We start from the raw sequence: 24,940 nt of genomic DNA, 5'->3' as shown, positions 1-24,940 counted from the left end.
CTGCAGGCTTTTGAAGCTGGAAAACTAAGCCTATAGAAGAAAATTTACGCGAATCACTTAAATACTCAGAGATGACCACCTGGAATTTCCTTCTTTTTGAACATCTTTTAGGAGGTGAATAATTGGTGGAGAGTAGTACCTACAAATGTGATTGCTCTTCTCATATAGGAGAAAAATAATGTTGCTAAATTCTGTAAAAGCAGGGTTGAACTCCTAAATTAATTTTTTTTCACTGAATCATGTGGTGGTTCAGTTAAAAAGCTATGGATAAAGTGGAGGAACTTTTTCTGATTTCCAAGGCACCGATAAAACAGCAGGTGCTTGATTTCATACTTGATCCTGCATTTTCTCTACTTTTTCAGTGCAGGAAAGAAAGTAAAAATCTCACTTGAAAATACCTCATTTATTAGACATTAGTTTTTTGTTAAAAATCCAGCCATCATCTTGCCTTCTAACCTGTTGTGGTTATTGGCAATAGAAAATAGCATATGTGAAAAGCCTGAATTAGCTCAGGACCAGCTATAAATATTGTGAACATGAAGGTGGGTTAAAGTTATCAACATCTCCTTTCCTGCCTTGGCACAAAACCTCTCTCCCTGCACACAAAATATTAAGCTTGGCCACCAGGCAGGATTTCAAAGTCTCTAAGCTTTAATTTGTTACTGCGAAATTGTATGCATTTAAATTATCTATGGGACACTAGGGTTGAAAGCTTTTTTGTTACCTACGTGTTATGAATATGAAAAACCCCTATTATTCTATCAAGAAAGTAACAATTTAAATTACTCTACACACAGTATAATGCTCTCCTGAATTGTTTCTAATGAAGGTTGGGTTTATGAGATAATATGCTATTATTGAATGGTTGCTAGCTGCTTTATAAGCTTTATACATTTGGCAGTTCAAGAGGAAGCAATTCATTTACACAAAAATTTATTTCCTACAAGCAAAGCAGATCATTCCCACGGCCATCTACAGAAGTGTTTTGGTGGATTGATAACATTTCAGTAGTCATCTTTTTTGAAACATTCATGTTCTTAAGCTCTGAATACAAGGTGTAACAGCAAGCGTGTTATAGATAGAATGGGACTTTCATATCTTAAAACCAGTCCTGCTGTTTTCAGGACGTGATAGGCTAGTTTTGAGGACAAATAGGGCAAGATGGAGAGGTGATATCTTGGTTGAAATCCAATTTGTAGTACAGTACATGGCAGTACATGAACAGAGGGGAAGTCTCTAATGCCCCCTGCACAATGAACGCTATTTTGCTTGACAAGATGCAGCATTTAGCTTATTGGGAATTCACTAAGTCAAGGTAAATTACATTTCAGCAAGATAAATTAACCTCAGAGTATTTCACGCTACTGAGACTTGGAAGCTCAAGTTGGATCATTTAAAGTTAGTTTTGGTATCATCTGTAAACTGCTCTGCCTTCTCTGGCAAAAATATCTGCTGAAAATATGTACGAGCTTATTTTGTAAGGTTATTTTTGGCCACTGCATGACATACTGCCCTTTACACAAGGCTTACCAAAGATCTGAGGCTCAATCTTGTAACCGAGGCTCTTCAGATGAAAGCTAATGAAAAATCTTTTGGATTTCATTATAGCCAAAGTTTTTTGGTGTGTTTATTTTTTGATACTGACGTTTTGGTGCTTTTAAGCATATCTGCACTCAAAAGTTAAAGCAGGTAGCAGTATGATGTGACACATGCAGTAGCATCCTAAATTAGTAGATTAGAATATCTGTATTCACAGTAACATGGAAAAGATCATCTGAGTCGATTGTACCTTTAGAAATGGCTTTGAAATGCACGTATTATAATATATGAACCTTACCTCCGTAGGAACACAATCCAAAAAAAGCAGAAAAACAGAATATCAAGTTTTGAAATGCCAGAATGCAGAATGATATCTGTAGAAACTTTATATAGCTTTTTTGACTGTACAGTTGGAAAGGTTTTAGTTACCAGATCTTGTGCAGGTTTTTACCTCCTGCAGGATCCCTGTCTTTTGTATTATATATGTATATAAGTATATGGATAGGTATATTCATGTATATTTATATATACATAGTATAAAAGCATAGTGAATATACGTATTTGGCTTATATGCATTTACACATGGATGTGTTTATCATGGGGTTAATAATTCAACTTTTTTTTTTTACACTGGATCTTATGGTACATGGCCCTATGCCTTATTTACTTTGCCAATTGAACCACAAAGGCTACAACATTCCTAATTTCCTTATGTTCTCCTTTGTTATATTCTTTAGTGGTAGTAGTAAACTGCTTCACAAACCCTAAGGAATTTATCTTCACAGGGATCTTAAGTGTTTCCTTATTGCCTATTTCTTACCCATTTTTACTGCAGAACAGAAGCACAGATTTAAAATAGAGAGTATTCACTAATTTGTGTGTGAACTTGGTCTAGTTTTCCACTGGTCTTGGTACCAGCTCAATTCCTAATGATTTGAATGCATCAGTCAGCGTTTCTGATTTTAGAAACCCTTAAGCTGGAAGTCACTGCACTCTGGCATTTTTTCTTTTCCTCTCCATATATTTGCTCTATTTTTATACCCTGACTGAAACCATCAGCTGTTGATCAGTACTGGTACAAGGGTAGAAGGATTGGTTTTGGTACTACTATTCCTATTTTCTGTAGGACAATAAAACAAAAAGAATGCCATGATTCATTCATGGCATTTTTTTTTCCCTGATTGGAAAGTAACCACAGATTGTCTGGTTGTGTGTTCACTGCTCAACATCAAGTCAGCACTAAATCATTCTGTTTCTTTAGCGGCAAAATCACTTGCTTCATTACCATGCAATTAAATGAAAATAAAAATAATAATAAAAAAGAAAACTAATGTATAAAGTCAGGCAGGTGCCAACTTGTGGCTTTTAGGTCTTAAAAGTACTCAGGCTCTAGGCAAGATCATATTAGTATAGGTAAGTCTTGTGCAGAATGAGCATTAGATTTGTGCTGTTTGGGGCTCCCACATACAGCATTTATTAGCTTCATTGACCTTCATTAGCCTTATTTCCTATTTTGTAGAAGTCTGTGTGAGCCAACCCCCTGCATGTACAGAGACTGTTCCCAAGGAGTGCAATGATCAGGATGTGCAAATAGGGCAGCGTGTGGCAGTTTGTGGCAGTTGGTGCAGACAGGGTGAGCATGGAGGGCATTAAGCAGGCTATTCTTCTCATCTCTGGCTGCGAGGGTGCAGTACTCTATTGAAACTAACATGGTGACCACCTGCCACAACAGCTGGGCTGAAGCAGCAACCCAGATAAAAGAACCACAACATTTCTGGGCTGATGTGTCCATCCAGATGGACCTCCAGAGGAGTGAAAGAGCTGCCCAGACCTCCATTTGTGGGCAGAGGCACTTCGACAAGGCTACTGGCAATGTTATCTTCTTTGAGGAGTCCTCATTGGACTGGCCGAAATGCCTCTACAACAATGCATGCAGCCTAGGTAATAAGCAGGAAGAGTTGGAAGCCATGGTGCAGTTAGTAAACTATGACCTAATTATGATGACAGAAGTGATGATCCACATGACTGGAGCATGACGATCATGTCAACAAGCTTTTCAGATGAGAGAGGGGAGGGAGATTTGCCCTCTATGTTGAGGCAGACAGAATGCGAACAGCTGCCTCTGAGAAACAAGCACAATCAGGTTGAGAGCCTGTAGGTGAAAATTAGGCACCTGACCAATAAAGTACATATGGTGGTCGGGGTCTACTACGGGCCACCTTCAGGGGAGATTCAGGTTGGGTGTTTTATAATAAATACTTCTCTGAGACAGCGGCCAGGCGCTGGAATGGGCTGCCCAGGAAGGTGGTGTTGTCAAACCTGGAGGTGTATGAGAAATGTTTAGATGTTGTACTGAGGGATGTGGTTTTGTGGGAACTATTGGTGATAGGTGGACAGTTGGACTGGATGATCTTAGAGGTCTTTTCCAATCTTGATGATTCTGTGATTCTATGAATTGCGGGGTGGGGGGAAGGCTGGTGACGCGCAAGGATGATCAAAGGGTTGATCACCTCTTCTACAAAGAAAGGTTGAGGGAATTGGTCGTATTTACCATGGAGAAGAGAATGCTCCTAAGAGAACTTGTTGCAGCCTTCCAGTACAGCTTACAAGCAGGAGGGGGACTGATGTTTTGCAGTCTGATAATGATAAGACAAGAGGGAATGTCTGTAAAGTAAAAGAGGGGAGATTTTGGTTAGATGTTAGGCAGATTTTTTTTCAACATCTTTTTTTTTTACCAACATTCTATGAATCAATTTGTATATGTAGATATTAATACTGCTCTATTATACGCTTCTTCAGATATTAAACATTTCTTGGTTTCTTACAGTTAAACAGATTTATAACATATGCCTTTCCCATGGAAAAGCGAGTCTCTGGAGTATCGTGTAAAGTAATGTTTATTTTTCCCAGTTTCAGATCCAATGCTAGTTAAATGCAGAATAGAGGTTACCTTATTATTATTATTTTTTTCCTGGAAATTACAACTGGCCTTGCCTTGCCATCAGGGGAGAATTCTTATGTGGAAAATTGTAGCTACATTGAATTGAGCAGTGCTATAATCTGACTTGAGGATTATCCATTTGACTATTGAATTCAAAGTGTTCCTATTGTTTGTGAAATAAGAGGCAGCTAGTCATCTACGTTTATTGGTGCTGACATTTTACAGCCTGTTATTTTTATTTTAAAATAAAAAACGAAACAAAGCAAACCATCCACAGGGAATACAGTTTTTTTTTTTTTTTTTGGTTGTTCTTTAAACTTATGGTATTTTATTGTTAGATGCTATAATTAAATGTTATGTGATGATCTTTCAGTACAAAATGCTTTCATGCACTCACTTGCCAGTAGGAAAAAATGATAGATTCAAGACTACTTTGATCTTTATCCTCCCTACTGAATAGTTTTGTTTGATTTTGATGTCCTGCTGTTTATTTGCTAGCTCACATGGTCTAGTATGATAAAAGATAAAATCAGAAGTTCTAAATCACCTACCAGCTTTTGCTGAAGCATTTATCAGTGTTTCTTACTCTTTTTCTCAGTTGACATGTTCTGCTCAATATCACCAGTCCTCTCTTTTGGCACTGAACTGGGTACTTCTACTTCAGAAATAGTGTGTTGTATTTATATTTGTGCAAGGTTCTTACTATTTGATGCCTGACATTAAAACATAACATCTCTGGATTAGCTAGTGCTATTACTTCTGTCACACAAAGGTACTGCCTGCTCCCTTCTGTAATCGGCTATTTCATGACTGACTGTTTGAAGAAGTAGTCCATGGTGGAAATTCCTTATTAGCCTCAAATGATAAGTTTGTAGATTTAATGGCAAATAAAGTTAAGGCATCTGCAAGGATTTAACTCTGTGGTTATACATACAATCTGAACTCTTGTTGGTTACTGAAGTACTAGTCTCAAGGTGAGCATAATTCAACTGAGAGCAAGGCCTTATTTAGATGCTATCTCTTTTCTGCATTCTTACTCTAGAGCACTGAGTTTCCCACATATTTTTTTCTCTCTTTCTCTCTCTTTCTATATTATATATATAGATATATTTGAATGACAAAATGCTTAGCTGCTGCCTAACATGCAGGAAGTATGTTATGACAGTATTTCAGTCACATAAAATGTTCCCTGACACTAGGTAAGAAGTTACTGTGAAAGAAGAGGATTTATTCCATCACATGCCCCTTTAGTGTTGTATTCTCTACCTTGATCAGTTAACATCATCTCATTCTGGGTTTTAACTGAATTTAGGGAGAACTTTAGTCGGCATTATTTGTTATTATTCAACTTTATGCTTCATGCATTAATCAGAATCTTGGGTTTTATGATGTTCTTTCTTTTATTAAAATGATAATTTTGGAGTATACAAAAATGGAAAACAAATTAAGATGTATTGAAAACCTTGGAGTTGGATGAGACTTATTTGGCAATATAAACACATGTTCAAAATATCTTGTTTCCTTTCACTTCATACTTCATGTGAGTGATTACCTTAACTCAGCCTTTCCAGTGAGTTGACTGTCAAGGCAAAACCAACAAAGAGCATCTCATGTACTCAAGGCAGAAGTCCATACCTGTATTTGCAGTATTGCTTTTGAAACTATATTTTCATCCTGGCAGGTGAAAGCAGACAAGAAAACAGAACAGTAGTGCTGTATTGACAAATATCTAGCATAGCACTGGTGGTACATTTCTAATAAGGTGAGGTAATACATGTTTTCAAATGGTTTGGAATAACTGCCCTGCTGCAACCTATCGCTGTTTCATGTTCTGCTACCTCTAAGAAATAAATACAAACATCATTCACCACTCTATATCCCAACTGTAAGCCAGGATCCGATTTATAAGAACAGAATAAATATAACCTTAAACTTCTCTACAGAGATACTATTGTTAATTAAATGAAAGGCCTTCCCATATATAGTGCTAGCAGTTCTAGCCCTGCATCCTTTCTGCAAACAGCATACGGCATTGATGGATAAACTCAATTAAAGCTTGAGCATTAGGGAAATAATGTGGTGAGCTGAAATGATCTTTACCAATCCACCTTTAAAAACTGCAGTAAATATTTCAAAATGAAATGTTCGTAAATTATGCTGAGGATACTTATTAGTGAGTTTGGATGGAAATTCAATTCAACTATTCTAAGTTAGTTTGATTTTTGGTTAGACAAGGGTATTTACTTTCTCTCCAATTATGTTACAGTATTTTACAGATGGATTAAAAACTGAATGTTTTTAAAAAGAGCAAAAAAAGAAAACATTTCTGCTTTTTCCATGGATAAAAAAGAAGTGGTACCCCCCCTGCTATTTGATATTTTCTTGCAGTTTGTCTTTTTCAAGGCAACCAATATTTTTGCACAGCATGGCTAGTATCTAAATATATATATACTTAATTGTTATTACAGTGCTAACTCTGAAAAACATCAGAAATTAAGAGAAAAATAATATATATGTATATGCATACATATATGTACACAGCCCTGGTAAGCTGAATTACTTCCTCCCAGAAAGTTCAGTCTGTGTTTGGGAACTGACCTATTGATTGACACACACACAAAAGCAATAAATTGATTCAGGAAAAAAAGGAAAAAGGGAAAAAGTGGAACTGTTTTGTTAAAAATTCCTGCATTCATTGTGAATGAGAAGTCGTTGCCCTTGTCATATCTGACTGTACAGAGGGCACTGACTTTCACTGTCTCTCTTTCACTAACTTAGCTTCATAGGAGTGCTTAAAAACTGGTTTAACCTCTGAGGCAAGGTTTTTATCTGCATACAGGAAGTTGTCAAACAAAAGATTCATCATAAAGGATTTTTGCATTCCATCAGTCTCCTGAAACTAGACCTGCTTTTCTGGATTGTTCTCAAGCCGTTCCAAATTGTGATGCTGGTAATTGGACAATCAAGGAATTATAGATGAAGTGTTAAGCCATCTATAAAGGACAGTTCTTTTTCTCCTCTGGTCAAGTGCCTTTTACTTGAGTCCTGATTTTTACTTTATATAGATTTGGATTTTAATATGGTTTACAAGGAAAATCTATGTGTCAAAGATTTAACCTTTAGGTGATTTTCTCATACTTAAACGTTCAAAACAGAATTTTGCTGAAAATTCCATCCTTAACACTTTTTATTATGTGGTGTTCATGAACAGAAATACTGATTTTTGTCAGTGAAATATTTCAAAAGACATTTAGATCATCATTTAGATTTATCTTATTAGGCTTCACACTGGCTTTATTTTGGACTTGTGTATATTTCATAGATTCAGATGTCTTCAAAATGTTATTCAGATTCAAGATACGATTTCCTGCTTGATTTTGCCAGGGTGAAATTGAAAAAATGCACACTTTGGTAAGAAGCTGCATTCATAGATGACTATTTACCTCATACTGGAAGTAATTCAGGTTTCGTAAGATAGAAACCTGCTAATTTAAGGAAGGGGAAAAACCTTTAATAGTACATTGAAAGCAGATTTATTGAAAAACAAATCCTCGGTCAATGCTTTTCTAGACTTTCAAAAAAGCAGTTTTAATGTGAACACACATTTTCTCCTGTCTATATTTATTAAAGTCGTGCTAAAATGATAATGGAAAAGATGTCTGTATATGTGATGAGGTAATATATTTAAATCACTCTTCTCAGAAGATTAGTGACATGCAGTATTTTAAATCTTCTAATCTCACTGATGGGTGCATAAGGAAGACTTGCACATCTAATGGCTTTTGTTTAATTAATATGCAGTTATCTTTGTGTTTGGGAGGATTGTCTAGTGGCTAAGGTACTTGACGTAGACTCAGAAAAGTAAAATAAAAGAAAAATAAAATGCAGAGCTCATCATTTGTGCCATAGTCTGGGTCATCTCCATTTCCCTGTGCCCCAGTTCTCCATCTGTAATGTAAAGATATTTCCCTCCGAGAGCTTTACAAGTCTAAAGAAGTGTTCGTAGTTGTGACAGATGCAAGAACTGTGGTAAAGTGGCTGGCTTCTGTCTCCATAGAGAGACATTAAAGTCAGGCAGTTTGGGAGAATATCTGCCAGAGAACATTAGCCCTATCTCTTACAGGAGGAACTGATGCACCTAACCATCACACAATGAACTGGCGACCTTTACAGGAACATCTGCTTCAAGTACAGAAGGGGCAATTTATAACAGTCTTTGTGTAACCAAATTATCCTTGTCAGATGGTATGGTTGTGTGAGACTCGATTAAGTGAATGTTGGACAGTATCGTTGGTACCAACTTTAAAGGCACGACTAGCCTTTTCTAATCTGTCTATTGAATAGACAGAACTAGGCCATAGTCAGGTAAGAAATATTTCTTACTTATTCTTATTCTATATACTTTATTTTAAAGGAAGAATGAGAATGATTTTTCAGTCACACAAACACAGACCGTGAATATACCTGAGAGCATGAAATAAATGCCTCTGCCAGGTACTTGGCCCCTGCTCAGCAGCTGCTGAGCCTTACTATTTTGCATGTGGGAATGCTTCTCAGCCAGGTGTACTGATGGAATTTCACTGCAAATGACCTGGCTGGAGGCCCATTTTGGACAAAGATGCACAGGTAGGATTTTAAGCAAGGTGCTCTCAGCTTTCATCAAAGTAGATTTTTATTACTGATACCTGAAATAGAATATCTTACACAGGAATATTTAGTTATATCCAAATCCCTCAATGGAAATTAAGGTTGCAACCATTCATAGGGCAAGGCACTGTACACGATTGTCCAGTTATTTACAAAAACAACTGTGTTCTCCTTTTCATGAAAATCAGGACTATACAGTGAACTACCGAAGAGATATTGCTGATGGTGAACAGTTAGCCATGTGTTTTTCTTGGGAATATGAATACTAAAAAACAAGTTCTCAAGTCACAAATTATGCCAGACTCCTTCAGAAGCACAGTTTGTGAGGTGGATGGAAATGTATCTGACATTTCAGTTCTAAAAGACTAGCCTTATTTTTGTGAACTGTTTCTGCCTGGAAAAAAAAAATAAAGTGACAAAACTGGTCACACAATTAGAGTTGAGCATTGGACAAACCACCATCACTCTATCAAATGGTGAGGGAACCTCTGATGTGTTTGCATGCCAATGTAGCATCTGCTGATAATAGGTTGATGAATCAGATGGGGTTACAATGTTTGGATTCATGATAACAGTTTGAGCATTTTGTCAAGACTACAGATAATGCTTTTTCCCTCAGTGCTAAAGATCTCTTATCCTTTCAGAAAGAAAAACCAACCTTGAGAGGTGCACCAAAGTTGGAGTAATCTCACCTTTTATCAGACATCTGCAGTATCATGGCCGTGCCTACTGTGGTCCTGGAGACACTTGATGTGGTCAATAGAGAAACATGGTTCAGAAGATAAGTGGTACATTTCTACGTTATGAGGTTATAAATTATTCTGTGGAAACACATACTTCTCCAGTAGCTATAAAGTAGTAATAATTGGCTTAGAGAAGCGTATTTACAGTGAATGGAGTTAAATTCCATCTCTGCTGTATTTACTGAGGCTCTACAGAGAGACAAGCACCCTTTTGAACCGTTAGAACATCACAGAGTCCAGCACTTAGCAATTAGTTATTCTGAACGTATTAAACAGTAACTACTCATAATCTTATGTTTCTATAAACCCTTAAGAAGGGCTGGAAAAATATTGCAGATTGGATTGTAAATTGCTTGCAGATAATATAAAAAGTTTTGATTCTTCAATGAACTTATAATATGTTGGATTATTAATGTGGTGATTTCTCACAGTGTATTCATATAGGTGGCAATAATACCTTGAATATAAAATCAAGTTTCTTCAAGATGCAGCAAAGCACGCAAGTACTTGGCTAGCTTTAAGCATTCCAGTAGATACATTTATGTCACAGATGCCTCAAATGCAGGTGTTTTAAGTACTTCCAATGAGCTAAGGCCTGCATGTGTTCATATCAGAGCTTCACAATTTGGGTGTGAGCAACAAATGAGCCAAGCAAATGTAGACAGCCCTGCAGCCACAAAACATGAAAGTCAAATTTTGGCCTGGAGAAAATTCTAAAACAATTGAAGAAGTGAAACATTAATATTGATATTTTTCATAGTCATTGTGCATAAAGAAGATTATGTAATGAATAAAAGATAAATGCTTTCAGTAAAAAAAAAAAAAAAGATTTACATGAAATTGGAAACGTATTAACGTATGAGATTTATCAGTTCATATACTCTGTGCCAAATGTGCTTGAAGCATGATTGTCTAAAAGACTTAAAAATACATGATCACTCCAAAGAAAAAGCATTTATAATTTAAATTAACATAATCAGTGCTAGTCCCTGTAAGTAGTCAATTTTGCAGTTAAGTAATTTTAATTATTAAGTAGCGCTAAGCTTACATCACAGAGGTTTCTATAAAAACAATAGCTACAAATAAGATTATATGGCATACTAGAGTTAAGAAAGATTGTGTCATTCACTGGTTGGGTTTCTTTAGGCCTAACAGTCTTCAAAGAAAACAGGTCAGCCTTTTTTTTTTAAATAAGTGACCATCTTTATCATTAGCTTTCTGATTTGTAGTCTGTCATTTCAAAGATTTACTCTGGACATTTTACTTGAATATCATAAAGACTTGAACCAATAATAAAATGAAATGAGCAAGTGAGGATTTTAAATGAGCAAGAAATAAGACTTCATAGCAGACAGTGTAATAGCTCCACTGAAATCAATAGGCATTCTCACATGGAATAACTACTGAAATAAGACTCTTCATAACCCAATAATAATTTATTTGGCTAGTGATTCAAATGAGCACCTGTAAACTACTATTCTGAAAGAACAAAGGCTTTTTTTCCCCCCAAAAAACATAGAACACTGCTAGTTCTGTATTTCATGGCTTATTCAAAAGAAGGTTTTAAGTAAATTTTAATGGAACCTGTGAAGGATTTTTCAGTGTGTGGCTTATGTATCACTGTAAGTGCTGGATTTTTCAGCAGCAGCTTGCTAACTGTTTTTTTTTCCTCACTCTAATCTATGGAATACTTGGAATAATATATGCAAAAATCTATGAAGTGTCAGGAAAGAGCCAATATACTTCTCCGGTATGCGTGTACTGAATATAGCAGGTAAAACCATTCACTGTATATAACTGCCAAGGGGTTTTGTCATTTTTTCTACCTGTGAATTATCCACAACCTGATAATGATTTTTTAAGTGAACGCTTGTATGTTATGTGGTTCATCAAATAATCTTACAATCAAATTAAGCTTGTAGAATTTTGCATGTATTCACGTGAATACAATTTGCAGAAAGCGAGAGTCATGTTTGTTACAGAGTTCTCACGAAATCCTATGTATACTGTTATTTCTTTACCTAATGTCTGCAAAGAAGACCACAGAACTAATTCAGTCTTCATAAACAGGATACGTGTTAGGTTAGGTGGAAAAGAAACAAAAAAATGTAAGCGTGTTAAAACCTTTACAGTCTCTTGTCTTTTATATTAAAAGAGCACCATATACAACAGAATATTTACCAGTACTAGAAATTAAAGATTGATGAGCAGCATTCACAGTGCCTAACTCCTATAACCAAAATCTTTAGTATCCTTCTTTTTTGAGTATTGGAAAGGTGCTTGTAAGGCAAAACGGTCAGTCACATTTAACTAGTTTATTCTTATATTTAGTATTGCCATTCTAAAACTTCCTCTGAGAAGTCCTTTACCTAAATATAGAATTCAAATATATAAAACAGCTTCAAAAGCCTGGAATTGTCTCTCTCTTTTTATGGTCTTAGTGTTCAAATGTTGTCACATTTTGAACTGTCATCTTCAGTTCTCTCTCTCTCTCTCTATATATATGTATATTTTTTGCTAGATTTCTTAAAGAAATGATGTTTTAAGACCTCTCTTTCAGTGCATCAGTCTCTCTAATAACTTTTGAACTCAGCAGGCAATTTCATTCAGATTAGAGAGAACTGTCAAAGTCTCAGCTCTTTTTTTTCCAGGGTTGGTAAAAAGAATGCAAAGAGAAGAAATTTTAGCATCTTTAGCAAAGGAAAGGCTGTAGTAGAATATGTTGTATCTCATGTGTGGCAGCAGTCAGCATGCTATGTTATGTGTGGTTTTGTGTGTAACAATTGTAAGAATAAGCATTTATTGGATTTTGAGAAGAACCTGAGAGTATTGAGCTTTATAAGACTCAGTCTTATTAATTTCTTCAACAGAGGTTTTATTTTGTTTTGCTTTTAAATGAAAGTCAATAGTCTCTAAGGTCCATTTCAATACAGAAACAAGGAAAAATCTTATTCCATTGTGCTTTTCGTGATAGAAAACTAATTCCTACTAATATTGCTCTTATCCCAACTGTAACTTCAAGCAAGATGAGCGAGATAAATATGTTGACTTGTGTAATGTGATTCAAGAGGCCAAAAGCAGTGCAGGAGATTTGGGATATAGCACCTAGATATCTAGATATATTCTCCCTTCTGATACTCACCTTTACTCCTCACATAATGGGATATTTCCAGGGGAACCTATACCTTCTCACTGTAACAGAAAATAACTGATGAGGTTCAGAAAATGACTTTCTATTTAAGAATCTGTCACAGCAAACAGATTTTTAAAAATCATATATTTAAGATTGGATAATAATCATTTGAATAATATGAATCTCATGCAGAGATAGATCAGTGAAGAGTGAAGGCCAGGCAATGAAATTCAGTTTGTGCATTTGTGAAACACACACTTCTGACTTCCCTTCCCTTACCTCTTCATTTGAATTCTGAAAGCTTAGATTTGTCTGAAAGTGTCAATCTGCTTTTCACTGTGAGGGAGGACTGTTTGTTCCCAAAGAACAATTGTATCACTCCAATTTATAGAAGGGAGAGGAGATTCTTTTAATATATGTATACCCAATGACGAGATTAAAACACAATGAGTCAAATGTTTGCCCAGTCAGTGTATTACAAATCCCAGTCATTTAGGGAGATGGGGAAGGGAAGGCAGGCAATAGAAAAGATAGGAAATAAAAGCAATGAGTCTTTGTAGGAAGAAAGAGAGGTAAAGGAAGGATAGGAAGACCCAGGGAATTACAGGCTGGTGAGCCTCACCTCTGTGCCTGGGAAGATCACGGAGCTGAACCTCCTAGAAGCTTTGTTAAGGCACGTCAGAGGCAGAGGTGATTCGGGGCAGCCAGCGTGGCTCTACCGAGGGCAGATTTTGCCTGACCAATCTGGTGGCCTTTTACGATGGTGTGATGGCATCAGTGGACAGGGGAAGGGTGATGGATGTCATCGTCCCAGACATCTGCAAAGCCTTTGATGTGGTCCCTCACCACATCCTTCTCTCTAAATTGGAGAGGCATGGATTTGAAGAATGGACTGTTCAATGGATTAGGAACTGGCTGGCTGGACACATCCAAAGCATTGTGATCAATGGTTCTGTGTCAGGATGGAGCCTGGTCACAAACAGTGTCCCTAAGGAGTCGATCTAGGGACAGGTGCTCTTCAACATCTTCATCAATGGCACAGATGATGGCATCGAGTGCACCCTCAGCAAATCTGGATGACACCAAGCTGAGTGGTGTAGTCAATACACTGGAGGGAAGGGAGCCATCGAGAAGGACCTGGACAGGCTGGAGAAGTGGGCCCATGAAAACCTAATGAGGTTTAGTAAGGCCAAGTGCTGAACTTGGGTCAGGGCAATGCCAGGTATTTATAAAAACTGGGGGAAGATCTCTGCAGGTCTGCTCACAAGGAGAAGAACTTGGGGGTCCTGATGGACGGGAAGCTGGACATGAGCCAGCAGTATGCACTTGCAGCCTGGAAGGCCAACTGAATTCTGGGCTGCATTAAAAAAGGGGTGGCCAGCAGGGAGAGGGAGGTGATTGTCCCCCTCTACTCGGCTCTTGTGAGCCCCATCTGCAGCATTGTGTCCACGCCTGGGGCCCCCAGCACAGGAAGGTCGTGGAGCTCTTGGAACTGGTCCAGAGGAGGGCACTAAGATGATCAGAGGGCTGGAGCACCTCTCCTGTGAGGAAAGATTAAGGGAACTGGGCTTGTTTAGCTTGGAGAAGAGAAGGATCCAGGGAGACCTCATTGTGGCCTTCCAGTACTTAAAGGGAGTGTATAAACAGGAGGGGGAACGGCTCCTGTTGGAAAATGATAGGCCAAGACGGAATGGTTTTAAATGAAGACAGGGGAGGTTTAGGTTAGATATTAGGAGGAAGTTTTTCACTCAGAGGGAGGTGATGCACTGGAACAGGTTGCCCACAGAGGCTGTGGATGCCCCATCCCCTGGAGGCATTCAAGGCCAGGCTGGATGTGGCTCTGGGCAGCCTGGTCTGCTGGTTGGTGACCCTGCACATAGCTGGGGGGGTGATATTAGATGATCAGTATGGTCCTTTTCAACCCAGGCCATTCTGTGATTTTATGACATGAAATAGGATACCATGAAAGTCCTATATAATGCACTGTTCATTGATCCATGCTAGCAATAGTAGCTGGTACAGATTCAATTTCATTTTCTTCGTATGAAGAGAACATAATACATAAGGAAAATTTATGAAAAAAATGAGAACTATTTTGAAAACATTTAAAAATTTACAATGGCTTTTAGACGTAGGAATTAAAATAGGGAATATAGAGAAACAGTAGCTACTCAAAAATACCTTTAAAAAGAACCCCACAAACTAATAGTAGGCTTTTGTGAGCATTTTATTTCTAGAAGGTTAATTTTTAGGACCACCGCCTATTATAAAATGACATTTACAATCCTTATTGTTGTGTTACATATAAGGTGATGGCACATCTTTAAACTCTAGGCACCAGGAAAATAATATTAAATCATAGAGTCATTAAGGTTGGAAAATACCTCCAAGATCATCTAGTCCAACCATCAGCCCATTTCTACCATGTCCACTAAATCACATCCCTCAGTGCCACGTCTATCCTTTTCTTGAAAACTTCCAGGGATGCTTTCAGCCAGTTCCAATACCTTATGACCCTTTCAGAGAAGAGTGTTTTCCTCATATCCAATCTGAACCTCCCCTGGTGCAACTTAAGAACATTGCTTCTTGACCTATCCCTGAGTTATTTTGAAGAAGGTGACACCCACCTTGCTACAATCTCCTTTCTCCTTTCAGACTGTTTTAGAAAGTGATAAAGTCTCTCCTGAGCCTCCTTTGAGGTGTGTAAAAATGTAAAGCAAATTGCATGGAATATGATCTTGATCAGCATCTTGGAAGGCCACACTTTTTCAAGTGTTTATGGAGTTTGAAGTTTTATAGTTTACATAGACCTTGCGATGCAAGGAAGAGGGTGAACTTTTCAGTTTAATCATATTGTGGATCTCTCCCTCGGTGTTTCTCTCTCAGCATTTTGTTACTTTATCATTTACTAGCTTAGAGAATACATACTTTTACTACTGTAGGATGAATGAAAATTTTTCTGGTTCTTCTCTTGAGCGCCTGGGATTAAAAAATCCATACCTTCTTCAGAGCAAAATATCTGCTTTAGGATAGCTCAGCAATCCTTGACCTTTCCTTACCTTTCTTGTTGTGTTAAACCAGCTTTCTCAATTTTACCACCGTTTTAGCCATCTTAGAGTAATCTGCTTCTGACAACTTGTTTACTTGCTGTGACTACTTCCAATGTGGGTAGTTCTGATACAGAATACAAATATCTGGAAGGTTCTTACTGCAAACAGATCCCTAGGTAACTAACCTATGATCCTGAGTGTTGTATGTGGAGAGCCAAACAATGAGTAGTGCAAACTGCTTAACTACTCAGAAGAAAATACATATATTATGTGCCTGAAATCGTACCCTTTTACTCTTCACCATGCTATTGGAGAAGGTCCAAAGGCGGGCCACAGAGATGATTAGAAGGCTGGAGCATTTCGCCTACAAGGACAGGCTGAGATTGTTGGGGCTTTTCAGCCTGGAGAAGAGAAGGGTCTGGGGGGACCTTATGGCAGCCTTGAAATACTTGAAGAGGGCCTACAGGAAAGATGGAGAGGAACTTTTTATAAGGGCATATAGTGACAGATGAGAAGAAATAGTTTTAAACTGGAAAAGGGTAGATTTAGACTGGATATTAGGAAGGAATTCTCTACTGTTAAGGTGGTAACACATTGGAACAGGCTGCCCAGAGAGGCTGTGGGTGCTTATTCCCTGGAAGCATTCAAGGCCAGGTTGGATGGGGCTTTAAGCAGCCTGATCTAGAGAGAGGTGTCTCTGCCTCTAGCAGAGGGGTTGGATCCTTCCAACCCAAATGATTCTTTGATTCAGACCTGTAAGTAGGTAGGTGCAATCTCTGTTTGCAGCAGCTCCACTAAAAAAATATAACCCAGTGGTAAGTGCTTCTAATCAACTTCTTTAAGTGACCATGTGTCTGTTTATTTCTAAAAGCAGAGCTGGGCAGGGATGCTAGTCACTGAGTGAATGTTTTTCTTCATACATAGTCTTTTTAGCACCAGGAAAGTGATATGAATCAAAAAGTAATCTAAGTGGGGCTGCCATCTCCATAGTTAAGAGAAAGTGGAGGACAATTGAGACCATGACTCATATAGCTTGTTTGAAGAAAGAGGAATGTTATTATATAGTGCTTACAGCAGTATTTGTGTAACTCACATTAGGCATCCAGCATCTACAAGATGTAAACACACATCTTGTACAGGAGTACAACACACACATCTTCAGGAGTAAGTCTGAATTACTGAATGCAAGGCTACTAAATGCTATTTTCACTCTTTATTTACATTTTACATCACTTGACGTTAGCACTTCTCTTTAGGCATTTAGCTAGCAAAGTTCTTCTGCTAGGCTTCTCCTGTTGTCAGCAGAAACACAGTATCTTCATGAATGCAGTTCAGTCTATCTGGTGCTTTGAATTGCACTTTTCATTGAATACTAGTGGAACATTGCTATGTAGTTTGTTGGCCAAAGTAGGTACCTACAGTATGCCTCAGCAAGTATCCATTATAGTGTATTTTGACTATATAGTGAAAGACTGTGTTGGATTTAGTCAATTTGTAGGCACAGACGGAGATACACACTGCATACTGCTTTGTCACTTCCTTCTAAGTGAGGGAATTCTGTGCATACAAAGTATATATCAGATTAGAAAACAGTATGAATTTGGAAAAGAACAAATATATCCAGACTTCAGGTGCCTTCAAATTAGGCAGGTGCTGTGCTACAACTTTCAGACTGCAGCTTTGGATTTCTTATTTCCATCATAATTTTCAAGTGGGTTATGCTCTGGGTTACTGGAACTAGATTCTTTGATGGTTCAGGCTTACAATCTATATTTTAATGTCAAAATGGTTAGACCCAAGTTAATCTAAACCAGTATCTTTTTATTTCCTGATACTGTTTCATGGCTTCTGTTAGATATGTACTTCATCATGGCTCTCGATGATGCCCTGGGAAGTTAAAAGCCAAAGTTCATATGGGTGTAATGTGCTGTTTAATATATTTCATCTTCTGCGTATGAAGCAAACCAGACTTTCCAAACAAGGAAAGGAGAGGAAAAGGAGAAGATATTAATTTGAATCTTACCAAGAAATTCAGGTGAATAAGTGTGTTAGTCAGAAAAGGGCAAAATTAATGGGGAAAGACATTGGATATTCAAGCTTCTTAGAGAACATTTAAGCAGTAGAAATAATAATAATAAAAAAAAAAATTATAAGAAGCGATTGAGAATGTCTTTAAAATATTAATTGGGTACTAAATGTGAATGGCACATACACAATACTTCCTATCAATAGCAGTAGCCTGAAATGACCATTTCAATCTCTGGAAGCCTTTAGAGTGTTCTTCCTTTTTGTCCCTTCTTTCATTTGATGTGCTTTGACAGAAGAACAAATGCCTGTGGCTACTTGTGGTGTGGCTGTAGAATCCCCATCAGACTCTGATCTATTTTTTAAGAAACAGTATTAGTTCTTCTGAATGGCATCCTGCTGGCGTTTACTCAAACCTCTTGGCTTGCTGGTGCTTACTCTGTCAATCTGGAGCTCTCCTGTAGGTCAGGTGGAGATTCAGATTGGTAACAGCTGTGCTTTTACATCATTTTCATTCACCTGCAGATCTTAGTATCATACACTTGCTTGAATTGAGCAATGGAGCCTGGTTGCAGTGTTGCTCAGCAGGTTGTCTCTCGTGGCACTGAATTCATATTTCAAGAAAGGTCAGGAGATTGAGCTTGTAGGTAACATGATATTGTATGTTGATTTCACTAATGACTGCCTGCATCTGATTATTGGCTACTTCAGGCTGAGTGCTCCGTTGTCCATGCTTTGCTCTGTGGTATAGATCCATCAGGTAAAGTAGCACTGTTTTGCTCTCACATAATATTCTGAGTGTATAAGGCATAGGACAAACTGTGCTTAAAATAAAGTTGCAAAAATAAGGAGCAGAGAGTGTGGACACACAGTAGAGAAGAAATAGAGTAAAGCATCTGCTGCTTTTCTGTGTGCAGGAAGTCCTGCTCCAATTGTTTGGGACTACAGAAGGCATAGCTGTCAGATCAAGGAGTTAGAAAGCAGGACATTTCTTTTCTGAAGATATGGTTTAATTTGAGAGAAGGTATATAAGTACTGTTTGTGGTGAAAACTGAACACTGATTTTAATACACTTTGCAGTATATAGGTCAAATCCTTAAATCATTCTTCTTGCAGGACTTGCTTGCATCTTGTACAGAGAATTGTGTTTACAGAAAATTTAGTAAAAACTAGCTGAAGGAAAATAAATACTATTTGAATGGAATGTAATACACACACCTCAAACCAAGATGTTTGGGAGATTTTTGCAAATTATGAAGCATTCAGAGAAGAATATATATATGTATATATATATATATTTGCAAAATCTGCAGAACTCAATTGACAGTAAGTGGAAAGGAACTTGTAAAATAGTCTTTTTCACAACACAAAAGGATTACATTGTCAGTGTTATTCCCACAGGAGATATGTTTACTTGTGCAGTAAGTCTACTAAAGTTGCAAAAGTTCATATGGCAGTGTAGCTTATTCTGTTGATGACAGACAGGATATATAATTATAATAAATGAAGAACAGTTATGATAAAATATCAGATGCAGGCTGTGAGTATTGAATTTATGCTTATATTTTTGTAGACTTTTTTTTTTTATTTTTAAATTATCATCTTAATCATAAAGCTACAGTGTTCATCTTTTACTTTTGTGACTGACGCTAGGGAGCTTTCAAAATTATAGATGTGGAATGGAAAGCTTAGTAAGAAGACTGATTACTACTACCAAGATGCAACATAACAGCAAGAACAACCTTAAAGTTGTCTTGTAAATGTATGGTCCATAGGAAAAAATGAAATAAAAGACCCAGGCAAAATACCTATAAATAGGGTTGCCACTGTTAAGAGTCTTACTAGAAAATGGTATCTGCCTCTGGAGAAATGTGAGAGGTTACACAAGGAAAAAAGTGTGTGTGTTTATATGTGTATTTAATATAGTTGGTCTTGGCATTGTCAACTGAGAAACAGCAGTGAAATAAGGAAGAGGAAATTGGTTTATCTGTAACTTGATTGCAAGCATTAACCCAAATCACAGTTCAGAAGTCATGCCACTTTTCTAGTTTTAAGATGAAATTGAGTTATAGAGAAGACAAATACTTACCTAAGGCTAGTGAACATAGCATTACATACATTCCATGCCTGGTTGGAGAAATCTATCCATGCTGCTTGATTTTGTGTTTTAGAAGAGGTTTTGCATGGAGTGAAAGAATTTTCACCACGGGAAGGACTGTCATTTGAAGAAGGTATCTGATAAGTGTTTTTCAAAAAAAATGGAAGACTAATTGTGCTGTAGCCTTGTTTTGGAGTGACAGAGAGTAGGTGATCAGATCTGGGAGGGAGAAATCAGTCATACTTTAACTTTTCTAAACTTTTCCCTAGAGCTGGGCATCATCTGCTGCAGTTGTAGCTTTTACATAGTGAAGTGGTAAGCTGCTTCATCTAAAATATAACTGCTTTTTCAATAGAGGTCAAACCAAAACCAAAATCTCTTGAGTAATTAGAAGAAAAATGTTATTTTATTCAGTGAGGATTTGGCATAAAAGTTCAGTTATAGTGCATGTGGCAACACATCTGAACATTTGTTGTGCAAAAAGCACTTGGCCCACTCACCAACCTTTTTGAAATACTGTAAGATAGTGAAGTTAGCACACTTAAATGCAAAAATTATTTAGTGTAGGGGAGTGAGGAAAGAGAATGATAAAGCTACTGCTAAAGGCTGGCCTGAGCATCTTATGCTTAGTAGTGGTGCTCTCTCAGTAGGGTTCCACTGCCTGCATGCAGGCCTGCAGCTCCTCTCCTCGGCTTATTGCTGCTTCTGGCCATGCTTTACAACCAGCAATTTATGGATTAACTCCAACTGCAATAAACTCTTTCAGACAATTTGACGTTAACTTGATGTCAGTAGCTTTAGAAAGCAATTAGTCATTGGCACTAGTGAGTCTCTCTGTGAACTTGAAAGGGCCACAGAAAGGGACATCTGCTTGCAGGGTGGGAAGGCAGGGACATGTTGAATGGACAGCCCCAGCCCCTGTCCTCAGGATGTCACCTGTCCTAGGTGGTGGCCACAGGCAGTGATCACTGGATTGGAGACCATTTGGGGTGGAAGCATGCAGGCCAGTTCTGTGGCTGTGTAGGGCTTGTCTGTGGCTGATCTCATGATGAGCACTCCTGCAGGGGGGATCAGGCTGAGCTAAAATGGCACTTGGATGTAGAGAGGAGATGCCATGTGAGGTTAAGCAGGGCCCTGGGGACCTTGATGGCAATAGGGGTGCAGATTCCTCTGCTTTAGTCTTTATAGGCTGTGGCGGACCACAAAGCAGTACAGATGGGGGCTGGCAACTGTGTGGGATGGCATAAGAGCAAGGAGGCAGAAAATTGAGTTCCAAGCCCGGGAACTGTGTTTGCTGCTCTGTAGCCCCATGCTCTGTGGAGGCCCACTCCCCTCCACTCTTATTGACAAGAAACCGTTCTCTATATTCATAAGAACATAATTACTTCCTAACACTAAATATCAATGTTGGTGTGAGTTCCATGCTGGCTTGCAGTTCTGCTTTCTGTAACAGTATCTCAATTATTTACTGACCAGGATAGATCAAGTGTGGTGTAGATGGGCTTAAAATGAAATGTAGCTCCTTTCCTCCTCTGCTTATAAGTGCAGAAGTTTACCATTAATGCCATTAATTTAGACTTACTATGAAACACCTACTAAAGCAATTTTTCAATACTTCCCCCCTAACACACACATACTTCCACTGCCCTTGCTAAACTTTGTGATGCTCTCTAATTTAGCAGGATAAGAAAAAAATCATCAATAATGTGTTTAACAACAAAAAAAGTTGTTTGACACTGGAATAATATTTTCTGAAGAGACGTGTGTCTACAAGTTGAGGATTAGTTATTTAAGCTGTCTTAACACAATTTAAATTGCAAATGTAAACTATCAGAAGGAAACACCCGTAAGCGTTAAATCAGGCAACTGCTGATTTTCAACCAAATCAATAATTTGTAACAGGACCGTAATTTGTACCATCCAATCAAACAAATAAGGACTATTTTCTTATTACCATAAAAGCAATAAAAAGACTTGCATGGCATTCTTTCCCTATTTTGTCTTTCATTCTGCACCATAAAGATAACAAAGTATGGTATACTCTTAGAACATGTTGTTTTACTCTCTGTTTTTCATCGCTATAGTCTGGAGTATATTGTTTTTTAATTTGCTGATGGAAACCATCAATTAGAATTAGCTTGAGGGCTGTGGGAGGATAACAGCAATAGATGTGAAGGGAACAGAATAGTACCTAGCATAAATTAATGATGAATCGCTGTGCATCTCATTGACTTGGTGGCAGGGCTTATTCTATGTGTAAATAAAGTACTGTTGCAACAAAAACTGGGAGAGTAGGAGGGATTGGTTAGTGAAATGTCTAATTATAGTCACTCATCTTAGAATGAAGAACTCTACATCTCTGATAAAAACATGATGAAAGAAAAAATGTTTTTCCAAATGTTAACATCTTATAGATGGTCTGCAGCCTTTGCAAGAATATTCTGATGCCATGTCACTTACTGAGTCTATTTGTGGCTAAAAAACTTCCCTTAAAAAAAAAAAAAGAAAACTTGGACAAAAATTATCCATTCTATAACTTTTAAAGATGCTTTCCGTTTTGAAATTCTATAATGGTTGCACTTGCAACCATTCCAGGTGAGAGAAAATAAATCTGTCTCACTAAGCATCCACATAAATTTGCTGTGTCAGAATTTCAGTCAACCTGGTTTTCTTTTCCTCAGTTCAAGAGAGAATTGGAGTACGTTCAGTTATATCAAGCAATGATGATCAAGGTAAAGAAGGAGCTAATCTTTGAGCTACTTTCATGGTCAGAGTGAAAACTTGTGGCTTATCAAAGCCTGAAAATATCCACATGCCCAAATAGGTGGCTGTTCAAAGGCTTTTAAAAAAAATTATTTTAAATCATGTAATTAAGTCAGCCAGAGTGAATTAAAACATTCAGATCAACATAGAGCGCTTTCTGCCATCCATTCTACAATAGGTATGTAATTTCTAATTAATGTTTAAAACGCAGTTCACTTGTACTTGCTATTTAATTTATACTTATAAGCAGAGCATATAATCTAATAGTAATATGAATGATTTCTCCATGAAAGAATCTGCCTCTTGGAAACTACAGGAGAAAGGAAATACAAACATAAAGGTTTCTTTGTTCTTTTTTTAATACAAAGAAATATTTCTGTTCCACCTTTAGCTAAATTAAAGTTTTATAGGGAATGAAAGCAGCGGAATAATTTAGGCAGTAATGTTTTTTTTTTAAATCAAAACTTGCAAAACATGAAGTCTGAAATATGTGGGAATTTCATGCAGGGTGACAATTTCTGAGCCTTACCTTTGAAATCGGAGTATATAACAGTAATACCAAAACCCTGATTCAATGATGAAGAAAATGATCTCCTCATGATTGACAATAATTTAATCAAGACTGTAAAAATTTAGGTTTGACTTAACCTAAAGAGATCAGCACTTTGTAAAGACAGCTGACAACTTCCTTATCTAGAATTATGTTCATTTATTCATTTGTGTATGGAACATTAATAATAATAATAAAAACCTGGCCTATCTGGATGCATATATATGGAAATATCCCATCTGGTAATATCCCATCTGGTTATTTAGGGGGAATGAAATGTGGGTTTGTATCCCTTAAAAATTAAATCAGCATTTAACGTGTTTTCCCCTAGCAGAAGAAATAACTGGCAAGACTGACTTAGTGGTTTGAAGGATCTTGAAGAACTGCATGGATTTTTATTACTTCTTCAAGTATTTTGGGATTTATAGTTTTATCACATACATATCTGAATGAAGAGTTCTGTTGTTACTGGATTTTTTTGGTGTTAGAAAGGGATATGCTTATTTTGTGTTTCTTTTGTGCTGACTCCTGAAAATAAGGGGAACAGTAAGGCTTGTTTAAAAAAAAAAAAAAAAAAAAAAAAAAAAAAGAGCTGTAAGCATTTTTTACTTTATTCTTCTTGTGGCTACTCTGAATATCTTTCCTGTTTTGTCACTTTAGAGTGTCTGATTGATCTAGGAATCAATCATATGGCCAGCCTTTTAGAAAAGGTATTAAGGTCTTTGTTCTTAATGACACATATATAGGGTCCTCAGTAATGTATAGCCTTGGGAAGGTATCATAAAAATGTAGGAACTAAAATTTTAGCAGTAAGATTGAGCCTTGCAATTTTTGAGCCTTTTTTCTTTCTCTCTTGTAAGTCTAATTAGAGGGGGGAAAAAGGCTGTAAATGTCGAGTTTTAAACTTTTAAAAACTGAAATATGAAAGGGAATCTATTTTGATAACAGGCTGTGTAGAAGAAAGAGAATAAATAATAAGAGTAGTGCTTCAAGTGGCAGACTTGGGTTCAGTGTCTTTCAAGGAATGACAAGCAGCACTGACTTCTTGTTATTTATTGACAGAGAAGGCTAGTGACCATCAGTCATGCCATTTCACAAATTTAAGTCATCTTGGTTTAATCATTAATAAAGCAGGACTACCAGTGAAAGATGATGGCTTCAGTTTTGAGCTTGGACACGTTAATTGAGAAAATGGGAAAATGATAGGAAAAAAGTACCAAAATATTATCTTCATTGAATATATGTACAGACATTTGCCTACAGATAGAGTACTTCACAAGAAGTACTGGAAAAATATAACCAATCCCATGCAAGCACATACCTGTCACTAAAGACTGATACAGTTTGTTCCCTTGTGAGTTTTGAGAAATGCTTTCATGCATGAAAATCTTAAGTGTGCAGGCAAATCCTGCTAGTGGAAACAGAATAAGAAAGTGCAACAAATACAGAGG

At 37.3% G+C, this 24,940-nt stretch overlaps 1 long non-coding RNA gene across 3 annotated transcripts in view; it reads left to right on the top strand.

The window, feature by feature from the left end:
* Positions 1 to 24,940, top strand: part of LOC149918074 (uncharacterized) — a 108,064-nt gene that overhangs the window by 71,723 nt on the left and 11,401 nt on the right. For all 3 annotated transcript variants that reach the window (XR_016466366.1, XR_016466368.1, XR_016466367.1), the window contains 3 exons: positions 8,604 to 8,845; positions 9,772 to 9,935; positions 11,592 to 11,644. This is a non-coding gene — a long non-coding RNA (uncharacterized LOC149918074). The remainder of the gene's footprint in view (positions 1 to 8,603; positions 8,846 to 9,771; positions 9,936 to 11,591; positions 11,645 to 24,940) is intronic.

The sequence above is a fragment of the Phasianus colchicus genome, chromosome 4, assembly GCF_987193195.1.
Source record: "Phasianus colchicus chromosome 4, bPhaCol1.hap1.1, whole genome shotgun sequence".
Taxonomy (NCBI): Eukaryota; Metazoa; Chordata; class Aves; order Galliformes; family Phasianidae; genus Phasianus; species Phasianus colchicus.
The sequence above is the reverse complement of the archived record's forward strand: the minus strand, read 5'-3'. Positions and strand labels throughout refer to the sequence as shown.